Raw genomic sequence first — 10,130 nt, forward strand, 5'->3', positions numbered from 1 at the left:
TGGCAAAACAGCCAGCCCCTCACTGCTTAAACCAGGGTCCCCCAAATACAAGGGAGGTGCCAACCTTTCCAGGGCCAGCAGTGCTGACCTGCTGTTCTTGGGGTGCTGGAGTGAGAGGAAGGCAGACAGCAGGCATGGCTCAGCAGGACCACACACTTCAGCTTCTATCTCAGCGGTGCTCCAGCAGGCAACAGGTGCTGAGCTTCTGTGGGATTTGGAAATGCAGCATTCCCCTGCCTGTCCTGCCTGTGTGACCCAACACTGCAGGCACTCTCAAAGCACAGTCTGTAGGCTGTAAAACACACCTGTGTGGTTATGGTGCTCTCTGGTAGCTCACAGCTCACACCTGGGACACGGTGGCAGACACTGGTTTAGAGCTGTTGGCTTTGCAGCGAGCTACAAAGCCCAGATATGTACCCCACCAGAAAAAAACCCCTCTAGCGTAACCACGAAACATGAGAAGAGAATTTCTGCCCTTTCCAGAGCCCAGGACTAAGGATTTTAATCAGAAAAGCATAATTTGGATTAGGAATGAAGGTTCAGTGAGTGCGGCGACCCCCAGGCAGTTTCTGGGGAGCAGCTGATGTGCTCTTGTCCACATTCTTGCAGTTACGGGGGTGTGTATGTTTTTGGGTTGCCACAGATTGCAGAGCTGTTAGCTGGATGTCTTACATATTCAAACTGTCTTTTTCCCTGCTTTCCCAAAAAGCATAGTGCAAGGTTCTGCTGTTAAATGTGGGGGGTAGTAACTTGGGAGGTAGGTTGGTCCCTTGTAAATCAGAATGCTTGCTCTTTCTGGAGGTTTTCTTAAGGACTAGAGTGGGTCAGGAGGAAGTGACTCCTTATTTTTTTAATTACCCATCCCCCTGACATTGTAACACAGTTGTTGCTTTCAAGAATATGCATGGTCTGTTTTTTTCAGACTATTGGCTCATCTGGTAAAATAATTAGCTGTTAGGCAGACAGAGGGAAAGGATCACATCTGCACAAGACAGGAAGACTGGGACAGTAGAAAGGGGAAAAAAAATTCCATGCTTGAATCACAGCTGCCCACCATGCATAGTAACAGAGCTTGCCAAGAATATTCAAATTGATTTAGGAAGAAAAGCTGAGGAAACCGTTTAACCCCAGCCTGCTTGGATCTGTGACAGTATCTCCATGGGCTGCTCTGCTCCCACTTTGGGCTGAAAGAAAGGTTTTCAAGCTGCCTGTTTCCCCATTCAGCCTTCCTGTGTCCGCCTTCCTCTTCTGCAACAGGAGCACAAAACACTGACTTGTTGCTGGGCATGAGGCTGTGAGCAGATTTCCACACCAAAAAAATAACCAAAGGTGGGAATATTTATTTCATAATGGTGGGCTTAAGGTGTAATTGGATCATGTGATTAAAACCTAGAGTAAGGCAAGTTATTTGTGGCAATGGGAGCCTTTTTGCTGCCTGCTATATACTCTGAATTAGGCTTCTTCTCAACAGAAGTGGTCAGCATGTGCATCATCTGCAAACAACCTCTTCAAGTGCTCTAAGCCAAAATCACTTGCTCAAGAGTTTCCGAGCACAGGAATCCTTTGCAGCTCATTTACAAACAGTTGAGAGGGTTTTACATCAAAAAATGAGTAGCAATACTTCAGACATATGAGTCATACAGAAAATCCCTTTCCCTACTTAAATCAATCTACATCTGTAAGGATATACTCATTTAATGATTAAAAATGGGGCATTTTGAGTACTTCTTCTCAGAACCTGTTATCTCTGGGATCATCTTTTTCTGCAGGAATCCCAGGTTCAGTCCCAGCACTATCTTTGTGATAATTCCACAAAAAAAAGGAGATAAATGTAGAACTGCACAGAATCGTATCCAAATAAAATAAAAGGGCTATAATGCAGGTGTTTCAAAACTTGATTTCAGGTGCTGGTCCCACCTAAGCTGTGGGTGGCCTTTCCTTGCCAGCTGGAGAAGCCAATTCCAGCATTAAGCCCCTCCAAAGCTCTGTTCAGCTGCAACCTCCCCTATAACAGGAGGCCTTTGGCACATAAGCTTTTTTCCAGTTAAAACACAAGTTCCCTTGGTACCTAAATGTCTGCTGTGAGGTGAATGCAGATCTGTTGAGACCCTGACAGCACTGAGCAGCTATGTGCTGTGTCCATGCCTAAACCACAACCAGCAAAGCATTCCCCATCAAGCTCGCCTGCGGAGGAGCCAGGCTGGAAGTTGTGTGCACAAGATGTTTTTGCATCAGGTCTCTCACAAAAAACAGCTGCGGGAGGAAATGGGCCCAGTAGTCAGACCACATCCACCATTAATATTCATTTATGCACAAATACTAACACAATCATAGATGACTTCTAAAGGAATGAGCCTAAATATTTCCAGGAAGAGACAGCTCTGTGTTCTGGACAAATGATTTAGAGGCCACTGAAAGGAAACCCAAACCCTCTTCCTCTATTTCGTGGGAAGGGCCTCTCTAGCAGAGTTCCTGCCTGTGCATCCTGATGAGGAGGAGACATGTCCTTGTAACAGAGGATGAAGCACCTGGCTGGCTTCAAGGGCCCACAGCTGTGTCCTCAACCTCTCTGATTTGCCAGGGCTTGGCAGCTCCTTGCCCACAGCTGACCAGCTCCTAGGGATCCATTACACATCCTCCCAAATGCACCAGCATGGAAGTGGTACCTGAGAGCCCCTAGAACTGGCAGCTCCCCCAGGCTGCAGGAAAGCCACATCTTTGATAGATTCCCATCTCCAGTTGCTCTGTAGCTCCTGCTGGAGAGAGATGATCCTCCCTTCCTGAAGCACCAAAGCACTAAGCAAGGGTTGGATATAAATGTGTGTTGCAGGAAGGCTCAGATACAGAAGCAAATCAGGCTGTACCTGTACTTAGGTGGATATGTTTGAGGGGACATCTTTAGTTTTAAAAGAAGGAAAGAGGAGTAAAACAGAAGAGGGACAAGAGATGACCAGGAACAGAGGGACAGAAGGCAATGAGATAGATACCACTGGCTTACTAACCATAATGACACAGTCAAGACCACTGTGACAGAGACACTTGCTGTCCCTTGCTGGTGACCACTCAATCAAGCATAGCCCAGGGATGCACTACAGAGGATGTAGTTTGTCACCCCTTGTTTTGTGTGAGGTGACAACAGGCAATGTGCAGGCATGGCACTTCTCCCAAGGTTTAGAGTGCAGTAGATGCTCATGCCTAGCCAGACTCCTCCTGAAGTCAATGAAATAAACCCCGAATAGGGTCAGAGGCATTGAATAGATTTTTAGGGGTACAAAGAAAATTTTCACTTGTTCAGCACTGCATTTTTAGTTAAAGTACTTGATGCTTCAATTATATCCTGTTGGAACCAGCTATGTCCCAAGGAACACAGTAAAGATGGAAGTTTGGGTTTTCCTCAAGGCTGCTCCATTTTGAAGGACAAAGCCTAGAAAACTGCACAAGAGGGAGGAGACACAGAAACCTTTCTCTTCAAGATTTTCTGAAGTTCCCTGCTCATGCAGAGAAGTTATTAAAGAGTAGGAAGTGTAAACACAGTAACATCAGAAATACATTTTCTTGCAAGCCAAATTCTACTGTAAATCAATGTGAAGGAGCAAACATACAAGACCAAATCCAAACCCATGTCATTGCCTCATATAGACAGTTAAGGATCACCTTACACTGATGGTCCATCTGATTTTCAGTATTTGCAAGCACAGGGCAATGCCTGCCAGCTTCAAGGGAGATGTTCATGTGCACAACAGGCAAGATGAAGCTTTAAAACCACTGGTAGTTACACTTTTACTGCAAGAAGCAACATTTTAATCTCAGTATTGGCTCCTGACAAAGGCTGTATTCTGTAGAACTCCAACATCTTTGCTCCATCTGAGTAATTGCAAATGCCTGTCTTTAATCTATTTTCAACAATTGTTGGGTTTGGGTTTTTTTTTTTTTTTTTTTTTTAACTACAAAAGAAAATGTTTCTGTGTGTGCATTCATGGCAACAGAGCTACACAGAGACATAAACTAGTGGAAGGTCCATATGTTTAGAGAATATCATACGTAATGAGAACTGCTGCATTTTTGTAAAATGTAATGGGACAGATACGCAGCAGCTGTGGGTTACTCAAGAAGCAGCTAATTTAGCAGGCTGAATTCAAGGATATTTCCCAGATCTCTCAAACAATGAATAGCAGTGTTGTTTAAGATTACCATCATGCCTTACATCCTCCTTTGACTGGAAGCAGGGGGAGGAAGCCCCTATCTGTGCTTCTGGGGCAGAAGTACATGATTAGTGCCTAGCTATCATACAAAGTCCCAGGGGAGCAAGAGGGTCTGGACTTGAAGGAAGGAAGGAAATTGTGTAGGATAAACAAAAAAGAGCTTCAGGAAAGCAGTTGAGATGGGAAAGACTTGGTAAAAAATAGAAAAGAGAAATTAAAAAGGAAATTTTGAAGGAATTGAATTCTAACTAATATCGAACTTTAAACACACTGACTTCAGAAACAACCTTAGAAATTTAGCAGGTTTGTATTTTTATATATTTAGGTTTGCTCTAAGGCAAGGTATTACTTATTTCAAATATACAAATGGAAGTTTGAAGGCTTGATTACCCTTAGATTTCACTTTCCCAGGGATTTTACCTACCCTTCCCCCTATAAAAAAGGAAGATACAGACAACCTGGATGGAGTCACAGCTCAATTTCTCTGTTCACTGGGGAGATGGGGCTGGTATGCTCTCTTCTCCTAAGGTGGCCAGTTTGCCAGCAGCCCAGGTACCCTGCAGCCATGCCAGACAGCCCAAAGAGGCCCACAGCACGGCCCACTAGACCCAGCTGCCCTCAATTCCCACTGCAGCTGGAGCCAAGTGCCCCATATTGAAGAGGGAGATACACCAGTGGACCCACTCCAGGTTCTGCTTATTCACATATTAAAACAGGTTATACACACTGCTGAAAAAAAAATGAAAAAGGAAAAATTACAAATTAAAAATGGGGCTATGTGAAATTCTAGCTCCCCACAAGATCTTTATTTTTGCCTCTACAGTGACAGTGTCAATGGCAGTTTGTAGCCATCCTTCTTCAGCTGGGAGACAGAGAGGGAGGATAGGGACTTGCTAATCTGGAATAATTTGTGGGAGCATTTACACATATAAATAAAAGTGACCAGGTCTTCCCCAAAGTAAGAGATTGCCTGAGTGAACAGACTTTCTAAAGGATTTTCAGATATAGTAACTTGGTACTAGTAAACTGCAGTGGACATTGTTGCATTAAGGTATATTGCATTTATCTGTTTCCTGGATCTGATATTAGAATTTTCTCCTGCTGTACTATTGAGATAACCAAAAACTCTGCCTCTCTATAAAAGAAAAATGCTTGATTTCCAAACAAATGGGATGAGCTTACACAACGGAAGTACAAGGAAAATCCACTTCTGGCCAAGCTCATCTCTCTGCTCCACTGGTGGAAAACAGGAGTAAATGCCTAAAACTCCAAAACTTGATATGAACTCCTGGGGGTAGAGCAGAGCAGAGACTCATGCTTAACTAACAGAGTCATTCCCTCAAGCCCAGCTTTAGAAAATCATTATAGCAACAGGCTCAAGCCAAACCTTTTGCTTAGTTACACAGAGAAGGGATTGCTCCTGGTGAAATGAATCTTAAAACTGCTGAGTAGCTTATGTAATGTAGCACTGGGCCTCCAAACTGTTTTATGGCAGAGGAGCACATCTGGAGTCAGCAAAAGGCTATCTTGGGCTAAGGACTTTGCTCTTTGCCATGTAAGAGCTACATTTGCAAGTCTGGGTGTGACTCTACTTCTAGAACCACAGCTGAAGTGAGATAATACAGCTAAAAGTTTGGGAACTACCTGAAATAAATACATTATTAAGTAGACGTCTTTTTCTTCTTAGAAGTTTTTGAGCAGACCCTTTATACTTAGTGATATACAACCACCACTGCTCTCATATCAGAATGCAATTCCCAGAGCAGTTAATTCCTCTGCACAATGACAAAAGCCCAGCCCATCAGCAAGAGGAGCTGGAGTTTATTCAGGAGTCCATAGGAAACAGCTGTTGCTTTCAACCCAGCCTCTCCTTTATCTCCTTTATTGTTTATTCATGTCTCAGCTCATACTAGCCACTGTGAGCAGGTCAGGACTCTGCACTCCAAAAAGCTCCTCAAAAGCTGATGGAACTCAGCCCAGTGCCAGAAGGACAGAGGAGCTGGGTTTTATATTATTCAATTCCCAGGTGGTGACAGAGGTAAATTCCTGACTTCATTAGTTAATAGTGCAGACAACAGCCAGGCCTTTGCCCTGAATTTTTGCAGAGGGGGCAAACATTCAGTGAGTAACATGAAAGAAACCAAATGCAACAAGCCAAAAATGGAGGGTGCCTTGGGATATTTCTCCCCTTCTCTCCGAGTTTGTTGGCAATTCCTTTGTACAGCAAAGGATGTTTACTCCCCCTCTCTTCTGTAATGATGTAGTGAGTAGGATTGTGCTTACAAACCTGCAAATGTTTATCTGTAAAGACTGTGCTGTGGTGTAACAGCGTGCAGAAGCAGTCTAGAGCCCAAATAGACCAGAGTTATTTTCTACAGAGAAGCAGGGAGTGGTGACCCCAATACATTTGCTGGAAATTTGCTACCAGGCAGGCGGAAAGATGGCAGTAATGAGCCCAGTGTGAAGAACAGGAAAATAGAAGGCAAGGCTCCCACGTCCTCCTTCTAACTGCCTTCATCTGTCTCTGTTTCCCAGTCAAAACGTGGGTGTAATTGTTCAGGCATAGCATGAAGCTTTAAAGACTCACAGTGGATTCGGCATAGCAGGAGGACAGCATGATGTCAGCAAGAAGTGAGTTATTCTCCTCAGCAGTGAAAGAATTAGTGAGCTAGAAATCCAGGGATGTCAGGACTTTAGTCCAAACTGGAAAGAACATTTCAGCTCACCAGACTGGCAAGAGACAGAGGGACGACCCTACGTCCCCCCTTGTAGAAAAGCTTTCCTGAGTCACAAACCATCCAGAGCTGTATGTATCATTAACATCCTTGAAAGCTCTGCAAAACCCAAAACAGTGTTCCCATGGCAAGAGAAACAAGAGTCTGCCACTTGGAAGAGGAGAGGAGAGGTGAATGCCTGCTTGTGAGCAGAACTCTTTCCATTTAACAGCAGATGACAGTGTCGCTTATTTTCACAAACAGCTATTTAACATAAGGAAGCATCAAGAACAGAGAACAACAGATAAGGCATAAATTATACAGCTAACTCAAGAATATGGCCCCTACTCAACTTTAAAAGGCAGGCCAGATGTCTTCAGATACTGTCGGCTGTGAGTCGGTGTCGCAAAACCCTTTCAAGCTCAGCTAACTCAAGTCACAATGTGCACTTGATTTGCTTGGCTGAACGGGGAACTTCCCGAGCTGTGAGCAGGATCTACGCACAGCTGAAAATACGGTGGGAATGAGTCAGTTCCTTGGAGCTTGCGTGGGAGGCAAAGACAGAACTGTGGGTGGCTTCAAAGTGTTAAACAGCCTTTTAAATTCAGGCCCAGTTTCTCAGAGGAATAAGGAAACAGAGATATTCACCCAGTCTGGGTTTAGTTCCATGTCTTGGGTCAGCCTTGAGAAAATTGCACTCTGATAGTAACAGCCACTTCCCAGGCATGCAGATTCACTTGCTCCCAAGCCAGTTCAGCTTCAGATGTAATTCTGTGGAGTTTAACAGCACCCCACTTAGTCCCTCACCCATAGCAAGGCAGCAGCAGCTGACCATTCTCTCTTAACATCTGCAAGCTGCCTCCAAGACAAGGCAGAGCCCCACCAGCTCCAGGTCAGGCGTTTCTCTGTCCACCTCTGCTCCCTGCATTTCACCCCTTTTGCTTGAGCTGCCTGGGACAAAAACTCTTTCAACACAGGCATCCCAGGTACCCAGTCCCTGTGATGACAGAGAGCTACTTCAATCTTTCCAGTTCTGTATTGGCAGGGAGTTTCCCCATCCTGCAGTCTATCATTCCACCCCTAGTGCCAAGAGCTTTGGGATGTGGTCCTACCCACAACTGGTTTGTGTATATAAGGGAAAGGGGATGCTGTGGGTTAAATTACCTGGTGCATTGGAAATCCAGGCCCCATCCAGTTACCTCCTGCCAACTGTTTGCCATTCAGTCTGGTTCTCCTATAGTGCAACTGGAGTCTGGTCAGCTCTAAAGAGGATTTATTGCTTTTACTGGATCAGGCTCACCCTTCCATTTAAGTGGATTAATGTGGGTTAGCTCCACACAGCATTAGCCAAGTCAACAGAAAGTTCCCTACTACTGGCAATGTTGTTGGTTTTTCTCTGTCACGATGAATTTTTAATGGTCTTTTTGTGCAAGAGCAGCTTTGCAAAATCTTAGACTCCTGCTTTCCAATTTAGATGATTTGGCATGCGAAGAATGCAATGAATATTTAAACCTGTAGTTTGGCATAGCCTCCATAGAGCAGCTAGAAACCTAGTCCTGGTCTTCTGGGGACTAGCCAGCAACGATGTAAAACCCCAAGCCTGGAGGAACAGCACGGGGAGCTTGTGAGGTTACATCAATCTTCAGTGCTCAACCAAAATCACTCTAACGCTACCATTCTTTAGATTCTTTTAATTAACCTCAGGATTCATATGGAGGAGCTGTATGTGGGTGGAGCTGGGGGTTATTTGATAGATTACTCAGACCACTCCGCTGGTCATATTTTATCCACGTGAGAGTAGCTGCTGAGGGCTGTTTTACACCACTGGAACCAGGGTCCCCAGCGCAGCAGACAATGTGCAGCCATGCGGTAACAATCTCTGCCTGGAAGATTTTACAATCAAACCAGATTAGACAAAAGGGTCAAAAAGGAAGGCACCCCTATTTTGCCCTCCTTGTACACATGGGTGAACTAGGGGCTCGCACACACATTCAAGCAGCCACCAATTAAGAGTTTACTGTAACCCCTTTGTACCCAACTTAGCCCACGGCAAAATCAAGGCAAATCAACTCAGCTTTATTGGCTGTAAAAGGGCGCCCGGTTCAGGAGCTACCACCAGAAATCCCCCATCATCCGCTCGAACACACAAGGATAGATGCTGGAATTCAGCCAAGACAATGTGGCTTTCATCTTCTACATGAAAGGGGGCTCCCTCTGACATTTTGAGGCCCACTTTCTTAAGAGCTGTTATGCAAACTTCAGCTCACATGAGCTCGAACAATACGGCGGCGTGTACGACCGAAACTTCCAAGGCAAGCAAAGTTTCCGTGTGCTCTGCAACGATGTACGTAGGAGCAACCCCATTGGCTGAACAACTCCAGCAGGTATCAGTTTGCAACCACCAGCCATAAAGGACAGCAGTGGAAATAAATTTCTGATCTCAGTGTCCCCTGAGCTGCACTTTCAGTAGAGATATTAGCATGGAAAGATGCACGCTTCTTCAGAAGTCGCTGCTGCTCTTTGTCTCTGTGTGGCCTTCTGGAAATCCCAAATCTAAATATTGGCACTTCTGTGCTATTTAACTTGTGAAGCCATCCTGTAACCAGTGGCCTTCTTCACACACAATTATATTTAGAAGGCTCCATAGGCTGGTATGTCATTATCTCAGTGTGTTAATTGATTAAGTCTGGCCTACATACAGTCAGTTGGACTATTCCCTTTTGGGTTGTTATTATTAGCAAGATCCAGACATTTTAAGCCTTTTGGAGCACAGGAATCTCTCTCATCATACAAGCAGAAGCCCAGAGAAATCTCTTGGAATCACTGTCTTTGCAGCTACAATAATTTAGCTTCATAGATGGAAAAATACTGATATTAATGCACAAGAAAGTGGTAAAAAAAGGTGAAAGCAGACTTCAATCTGACAACAACAACAAAAAAAATCATCTACAGTCCTTCAAAGATGCAGCCAACACTTGCAGCTGAACTAACAAATTGTGAAGCAGACCCTCTAGCAGCTAGAGTCAGACTGAAAAAAAACAGGGCATTACTTGACACATTTCTTTGCTCTGATTGGGAAAACATGTCACTTCCCTCCTAGATATGACTGGTATATGTTAAAACAAGTATTCCACAAGCGATGAAATAAACAGGGCTTGGTTTCTAACGGATGTGTCTGAGCACAACTGGCTGTTTAAGTGAGAGGTATGGTGTG

Source organism: Vidua chalybeata, chromosome 3 (assembly GCF_026979565.1).
Source record: "Vidua chalybeata isolate OUT-0048 chromosome 3, bVidCha1 merged haplotype, whole genome shotgun sequence".
NCBI classification, from domain to species: domain Eukaryota; kingdom Metazoa; phylum Chordata; class Aves; order Passeriformes; family Viduidae; genus Vidua; species Vidua chalybeata.